General features: G+C 41.7%; 1 protein-coding gene across 2 annotated transcripts in view; it reads right to left on the minus strand.

Annotated features, from left to right (window-relative positions):
- Positions 1 to 7,262: 7,262 nt before the first annotated feature.
- Positions 7,263 to 8,077, minus strand: part of LOC121585125 (ephrin-A5) — a 114,159-nt gene continuing 113,344 nt past the window's right edge. For both annotated transcript variants that reach the window (XM_041901491.2, XM_041901490.2), the window contains one exon: positions 7,263 to 8,077. This exon is cut by the window's right edge and continues 250 nt beyond it. The gene's annotated coding sequence lies outside the window, so the exon portion shown is untranslated.

Below are 8,077 nucleotides of genomic sequence, written 5' to 3' on the forward strand. Positions count from 1 at the left end.
AATGAAGTTTGGAACCACCAAGACTCTTCCTAGAGCTGGCCGCCCGGCCAAATTGAGCAATCGGGGGAGAAGGGCCTTGGTCAGGGAGGTGACCAAGAACCCGATGGTCACTCTGACAGAGCTCCAGAGTTCCTCTGTGGAGATGGGAGAACCTTCCAGAAGGACAACCATCTCTGCAGCACTCCACCAATCAGGCCTTTATGGTAGAGTGGCCAGACGGAAGCCACTCCTCAGTAAAAGGCACATGACAGCCCGCTTGGAGTCTGCAAAAGGCACCTAAAGGACTCTCAGGCCATGAGAAATAAGATTCTCTGGTCTGATGAAACGAAGATTGAACTCTTTGGCCTGAATGCCAGGCGTCACGTCTGGAGGAAACCTGGCACCATTCCTACGGTGAAGCATGGTGGTGGCAGCATCATGCTGTGGGGATGTTTTTCAGCGGCAGGGACTGGGAGACTAGTCAGGATCGAGGGAAAGATGAACAGAGCAAAGTACAGAGAGATCCTTGATGAAAACCTGCTCCAGAGCACTCAGGACCTCAGACTGGGGCGAAGGTTCACCTTCCAACAGGACAATGACCCTAAGCACACAGCCAAGACAACGCAGAAGTGGCTTCGGGACAAGTCTCTGAATGTCCTTGAGTGTCTCAGCCAGAGCCCTGACTTGAATCAGATCAAACATCTCTGGAGAGACCTAAAAATAGCTGTGCAGCGACGCTCCCCATCCAACCTGACAGAGCTTGAGAGGATCTGCAGAGAAGAATGGGAGAAACTCCCCAAATACAGGTGTGCCACGCTTGTAGTGTCATACCCAAGAAGACTCAAGGTTGTAATTGCTGCTAAAGGTGCTTCAACAAAGTACTGAGTAAAGGGTCTGAATGTAAATGTAATATTTAAGTAGATTTTTTATAAATGTGCAGATATTTATAAAAACCTGTTTTTGCTTTGCCATTATTGGGTATTGTGTGTTGATTGATGAGGGGGGGAAACAATTTAGTCCATTTTAGAATAAGGCTGTTACATAACAAAATGTGGAAAAAGTCAAGGTGTCTGAATAATTTCCGAAGGCACTGTATGTGTGAACAGTGAACATTTATCATAATCCAACTGAAAGAGTGTGGATTCTTACGTGGAAAAATACTGTAAAACAGCTCTCAGCAATTGATTGACGATACCTCTACTGCCCTCAAATTCAAATCTGGACCTTGAAGCCTGTTCCTTTGCTTTTTTAAATTATTCCCCTGTAATCAGGGACTGATTTAGACCTGGGACACCAGGTGGGTGCAATTAATTATCAGGTAGAACAGGAAACTAGCAGTAGTCCAGCACTCGTAGTGTAAGACTTGAATAATCCTGCTCTACTGTATGAAACTACAGTATTTTTATCTGACACATTTATAGCCTAATCTCTAGGATTATATACATTTATAATATAAATCATTCAATCAAAACACGCACATTCAAGTTACACTCTTTTGTCTATTTCTCTGTGTCTGTTCTCTGTCTCTGTTTCTCTCTCTCTCTCTGTCTGTCTCTCACTTTCTCTTGCCCTGTTTATATCTGGTTCTAACATAAAACCTTTGTCTTGATCTTGTCCACATTCTGATTGTGCCCACATTTATAGACCGGTATAGACGATTAAAAGACGCATTGTGATTTGATTGTGATCAGATCTTATAAATGTAAACAGACAAGATCAGGTCAAGATCAGGACGCATGTTAACGGAAGGTTTAAACAGGGCTTCCGTCTCTCGCTCTCCTTCTCTCTCTATTTTCCCCTCTCATTTATGAACAGGGTCAGTGGTTTGTCACACTGAGAATCCCAATCCCAACCTTGAATTCACTGTCAGCTACTTCACCCAATATTACTCACTGTGACATGAAAAATAGGATCTTTATTGAAAATGCATTCAGCTTATCTGTTGTAAATATGACTTCAATTGACGAAGGACTGCTGTCACATAAAATAAGGGCTGTGGTACTAAAATAGCCCTGTGTGTGTGTGTGTGTGTGTGTGTGTGTGTGTGTGTGTGTGTGTGTGTGTGTGTGTGTGTGTGTGTGTGTGTGTGTGTGTGTGTGTGTGTCTGTACAAGTGTGTTACCTTCCAAGAAAAGTAAGGAAATGTAACTTGCCACTAGAACACCCTCCCCCCCAAAATAAAAAAAACACCTAAATACCATGCTGTGTCCTGCAGTTACAGTATTTTTATATTCAAACAATAGATCGTTTTAATGAACTGCATAAACCTCCCTACATTAATGCGTGTCACACTATCTGATTATGTTCAGAAGTTAATAGTACACTAGGGACAGTTCTAGACATAAAGCTATCATTACACCAGACGTCATCATCAGACACAGTGAAGTGTCTGATCTTTACCCAGACCAACCTATACATCTCTGTAGTCTTATGTGTCTTACTTGATACGTGGTAATACACAGTTGAGCCTGTTGAACAAGAGGCATTTAACCCTGTTAGAACCCTCTCACACAGCAGACCCAGAGGACTCTACCACTCCAGCCCAATGATACGATAGACTTCTGTTTTCCCTTATGGTCCCAATCACTTACCATCTCCCACTGAAACCCAACTGTTTACATTGCAGATAAAGAATAAGGCTTATAGACTGGAGAAGTAAAATTGTATTGTTGGGTTCTTAACTTCCAATTGGATTTTCCGTGGGTATTTTCCCCTGGAGCCTGGAATGATCTGGACGTTAGTATAATTGCTAGAGATAATGGAGGGTAAATCTAACCAGTGCTGATGGGGTCCTGATGGGGTCCAGCAGAAGGTTATTAGGAGGGCTCATTAGTGTACGACTGAAATGAAAGCAGGTCTTAGGTCTGATTCTGGCACTGACTGACTGGCATTTGTCTTCCAACCGGAGTCTTGCACGGTCTAGTTTCAAAAGTGGGCTTTTTCATTTGGCAGAGAGGGAGAGAGGCTTACTGTTAGCCTTATGGTCAGATAGTTCATTGGCATGCATGTGAAGACGGGGATTCCAAGTGAGTGTGTAAATGGGGGAGGGCATTGGCAGGTTGAGAGAGAGAGAGGGTGTGTGTGTGTGTGTGTCCAAAATGGTTTTAATTGTTTAAACTTGGCATATAGGGAAGGAGATATAATGAGTGATAATCATTTTAATTGGCAGAGAAATATGATGGTTCTAAATGTGTTTATGTGGTAGTTATTGAGGAGATCCTTGCCAGGTAAAGCTTGACTCAATCTGCTCTCCAATCAGTTTCAATTCTATGTACAATACATCTGTCATACTGAGTTAATGGTGTGCTTCCATTTACAATACAATCTACCATGATCCTTTATAATGAGTTCTGGATATCATGCACACCCCTTATATCAACAAACCAATGAAAAACAAGAACAGCTACGCAAAACATCAAAGCAATGTATTTCCATTTTATTAATATTATACATAGTTGCTCAGACACGTGTATATACAAATACAGACCTTTTGATAATTTTTTGTCAGTTTTTCGTTCTCGTTTATATACTGGAAAAAAAGCAGGTCGGTCGATACTTCTGCCCCCCAAAGAGGATCAGAGGAGAGGAGGGGGTGGGGGTGAGGGGAAGAGCAGGGGGTGGGGGTGGTTACAAGCACAAGAGGAGTACGCTCAATGGGATTTGATGCACACAAATGAGTGGTTCTCAACACATAGGGAACGGGAGTAGGTGGAAATTTGCCCTACAGTCTGATCTATGATCAGTCTAGCCAGTGTTTTAGCGTTTCCCCCCTAATGGTTTAGGTTGAGCTAGGGAGAGGGTAAGCTGATCCTAGATCTGTGCCAATGGACAACTTCTACCCAGACCAAGTAATGACTTAGCTAAGCTAAAGTATGTAGTCTGGCAGCTAGGCTATGGTGAGGAGGGTGGGGGTTCAAATTCCAAAACAGGGAGAGAGTAAAGGCCCCTGGGTAACCTCTGTGCCACCAGCACCCACTCCATGGTGGGGGAGGATGGCAAGGGGTGTTGTACACAGATGGTTCTGGCCTAAGGCATGGGAAAACCTCTTTGTTGCCAAAGAGAGTTGCCGTGTCCCATTCAGTGCGGCGATAGTAAATGAGACACACACACACACGCTGGAGTACTCTCTCATGCACATTCTTGTGTAAGATGCATATGAACACATATATACACACATGCTTGTTTACACAAACATGCACACAAACTAGTTAGCACAGACAAACCTTTTCCTCACACACAATGATAGAGACTCTCTCTCTCACACACATACTGTACACAAACACACATTAAAGAGGGCATGAATAGTCAGAATGGACAGACTACAGCTATTTGGTAGAACAGTATAAAGTTACCAGAGGATTGATCCTCAAGGTTAAGGGGAAGAAAATAACAATTATCTCAACTACTAATGACCGTCCCCCTCTGTAACTCCTCCCCCCTCTGTAACTCCACCCCCCTCTGTAACTCCACAACAAGCCTGTATTATGTACTGTACATGTCTGTTTCTGTAGCCACACAGCTCATCAGCTAGATGACCTCATTTTAATGGGATGCAAAACACACAATATGACAGTGGGGAATAAAAGAGAGAATCCAACATTTAAAACAAAAGAGAGAAGAAATGTATGTTTTTCTTTTTTTAACATGTTTCGTTAACAAGTCCATGCACATGCCACATGAAACTGGCAAGATCCTTCCATTAAAAAAACAACCAAAAGTCCAGTCATGGCAAAACTCTGGGTTGGCCAACATGCTATCAAACGTTGAAGGCAAAAAAAGCACAAACACTGTTAATCTTGTCCACGTCTGTTCTGTTCTCTCTGTCTGTTCTGTATGGATCCTTGTGACGAAGTGGTGACGGTAGCTGTTGATTGATTGGTTGAAACATAGCTATGTAGCAGGTGAGGCCCCCATTGGCTTTAAGTCCAGCCAGCTGTACACAGGTACGCACAGGTGCAAAGGTACACACAAGTACTCATGCACAAGTACACACAAGTAAGCACAGATGTGCACAGCTTGTAATTTCTAGGCATTGAAGATCACGGTTCACAATGCACTTTTACTATACTCCCAAATATCCAGAGATTCTACTGTGTTCATTGTTTTGTTTTTTAGAAAAGACATACGAATCAAATTAATACTTTAATATCAAACACTATTTACATCAAGAGTTTTTGCTAATAATCATCATCATCATAACAATAATAATAGTTTTAACAATGAAGTGTCTATTTTTTTATTTTGTCCTCCATAAAGGTACAAAAACAGCAACTAATCTAACACTACATGTTATATGGTTGACTACCTCAGGATACACGGTATCCAGTTAACAAGTTGATCCTCATTTCCCAAGTTAACGTGTGTACAGAATAAACCATGGTAATAATAGTAGCAATAATGATAAAGAGTAGTACAGGTAATTATAATAGAATACAATTAAAGCTGGTCTTCCCAAAAAAAGTGTGGGCTATAACGTTAAGTCGATGAAAGGCGGCCATCTTGGATTGAACATGGTGCCCATCCCCTGTGGTGTTCTGGTGAAAATTAGTACCTCATTAAATGGCGTCATCTCCTGTTACTCTCCAAAGATGAGCTGCTATTCTACTGTAATAGCATTGTTACCATAGTATGAAAACAAATATGGCCGAAAGCACACTCAACCCTTCAGGAGAAGAATATCGAAGGCAGCCGAGAAAAATCTATAACAAAATAAATCGAAACAAAACAAAACATGCCTTGGGGAGAACGGTAGTACTTTAAGCAGATGTGTATATGCCATTTTTATCTAGTGTTTTTAAAAAGGTTGTATTGGGTGGTTTTTGTTAGGCACTCCAGTCATATTTGCAACTTGTTCCCTCCTTCACATCTCTTTCTTTCTCTCCTTATTTCCCTCTCCCCCATCTCCTTCACTCACCAGCCCTCTCTAACTGCAAGGTCACTGAAGCTTTAAAAAACCCCAGGGTGAAATGTACACCCTCCCCCCGAGACCCCCCAGGCCTTCCAGACATCTATTTTTAATAGCAGAAATAACTCCCTTTACTCCACAACATTGGGTCTGCATGCCTGTCATTTTGAACCTCATTAAAGGGTCACTTAAGCCCGTAACAGTAGGAGTGGTAACTAGGCACGTAACTCTCTCTCTCTCTCTCTCTCTCTCTCTCTCTCTCTCTCTCTCTCTCTCTCTCTCTCTCTCTCTCTCTCTCTCTCTCTCTCTCTCTCTCTCTCTCTCTCTCTCTCTCTCTCTCTCTCTCTCTCTCTCTCTCTCTCTCTCTCTCTCTCTCTCTCTCTCTCTCTCTCTCTCTCTCTCTCTCTCTAGCTCTCTCTCTCCTACTCTCTCTCTCTCTCTCTCTCTCTCTCTCTCTCTCTAGCTCTCTCTCTCTCTCTCTCTCTCTCTCTCTAGCTCTCTCTCTCTCTCTCTCTAGTTCTAAGCACCTCCATCCTCTGAAAGGAAACCTGTATCAACAGACCTAATTCATGTATCTGTGACAGTATTTCCATTTTCAAATCTCTCCAGTTATGTTAATCTACCATCTGAGCCTGTGTGAGTCTAAGGAAGTTGAATGTCATTATAAAACCGTGCAATATAGAAATAGAGGCTAAACAAAACGTGGCCAAACTAAATTGCTCTGCGTTCCAACTTGATGTTAAAGGATATTTTCTCTATTAACATACTCATTGCGAGTTGATTAGATTGAATTATGTGGTTGTAAAATGAATGGGGTCTGGTCAGTGGAGAACAGGCTGCCTGATATAATGGACTGTAGCTACAGCATTTGACTAATGGCTGCTGAATCTGAGGTTTGAGTTGAAGTTGTGGTTATGCCTGAGTGATAAAGACTTGTGGAAAAATACAGTAGAGCAACACTGTTTCCTACATGTTGGTGCCTCCTTACTGGGTATACTGAATAGCTATGCTGAGAGACGATTCCATCTGTCAAGTTCTGCAATACATCTAAGTGAACTATTGATAAGCAATTGTAGGACAAATATGTAGTTGCGTGGTAGGGAAGTGGTATTTTGTAGTGTTGTTTTTGAAAATGGTGAGAGAGGCAGCTTTCTTAGCTGTTGATACAGACCCTAGAGCTAGACTCGCTTTCTTCTCTACACCATTAACATTAGCTTTCAACAACACAACATCTCTCCACACTCTGATACATACATTTATTTTCTATAACCATAGATGACATTTAGATCATCAGCAAGAGAAGGCATAGTATGTAAGGAACAACGCTCAAATGTTTTTATAACAAACTGAATCTAAACTGCAATCAGTGAGGGTTCAGCTTGAAGTTGAGAGTCTTGTTTTTATTGACAATGCATCGTCTGGCACAAAGGAGCAATTACAGATGAAGTCAATGAATAAAGCACAACATGTCCTACTTGTCTGCTGCTCTTACATTGAGTAATCTTTCAAATAATTGATATTTTATCCTAGCGACGGTCCACAAAGTGTTGGACGAAAATGTTTGATTTGTCTTTTATTTGTGTATCAAGGCAACATTTTCTTGACTGTACCAGGCCATTCTCTACACACACAAGGGCGGTAAATGACAGCAAACCTTCATCAAAGAGGCCAAGGGACTCAACGCATCTGACTCATTCCCATACCCTCCTACTAAACATGTTCTACACTGTATCTCAACTGATACCTATGACTCTCCTCTATCTCTAAAACCCAACAAAAAACACCTATCTACATCCACCTGAACCAGAGAGAGGTGAATCTGTAAAGACTAGGAGATGTGAGTCCTACCCATATCTGATCTCTTGTTCTCTGTCTACAAACGAGCTAAAACCACCATTACGTACTGTGTATTACTGCTTTACAACCTACCAAAAGAGCTACTGCTAAACTGTAATTGTAAAAGTGTGTGTGTAGGTGTGTGTATGTGAGCGATGCAATGAATCAGCATGATGTAAAGTGATGTCAGAAGTCATAGGAAAACAAGAATCACTAAGTGTCAAAAACAGGGATTTGGCATCTTAGTTTACAGTTTTAAGAGGGAAACAGTCTCTCCCGCTTCCAACATCAACTTTTTCAAACTCACTGAAGGAGAAAGACCACTTAAATATCTGGAAAAAAATAGAGTGTTCCTTAA

This window comes from Coregonus clupeaformis, unplaced genomic scaffold (genome assembly GCF_020615455.1).
Source record: "Coregonus clupeaformis isolate EN_2021a unplaced genomic scaffold, ASM2061545v1 scaf0011, whole genome shotgun sequence".
Classification (NCBI taxonomy): Eukaryota; Metazoa; Chordata; class Actinopteri; order Salmoniformes; family Salmonidae; genus Coregonus; species Coregonus clupeaformis.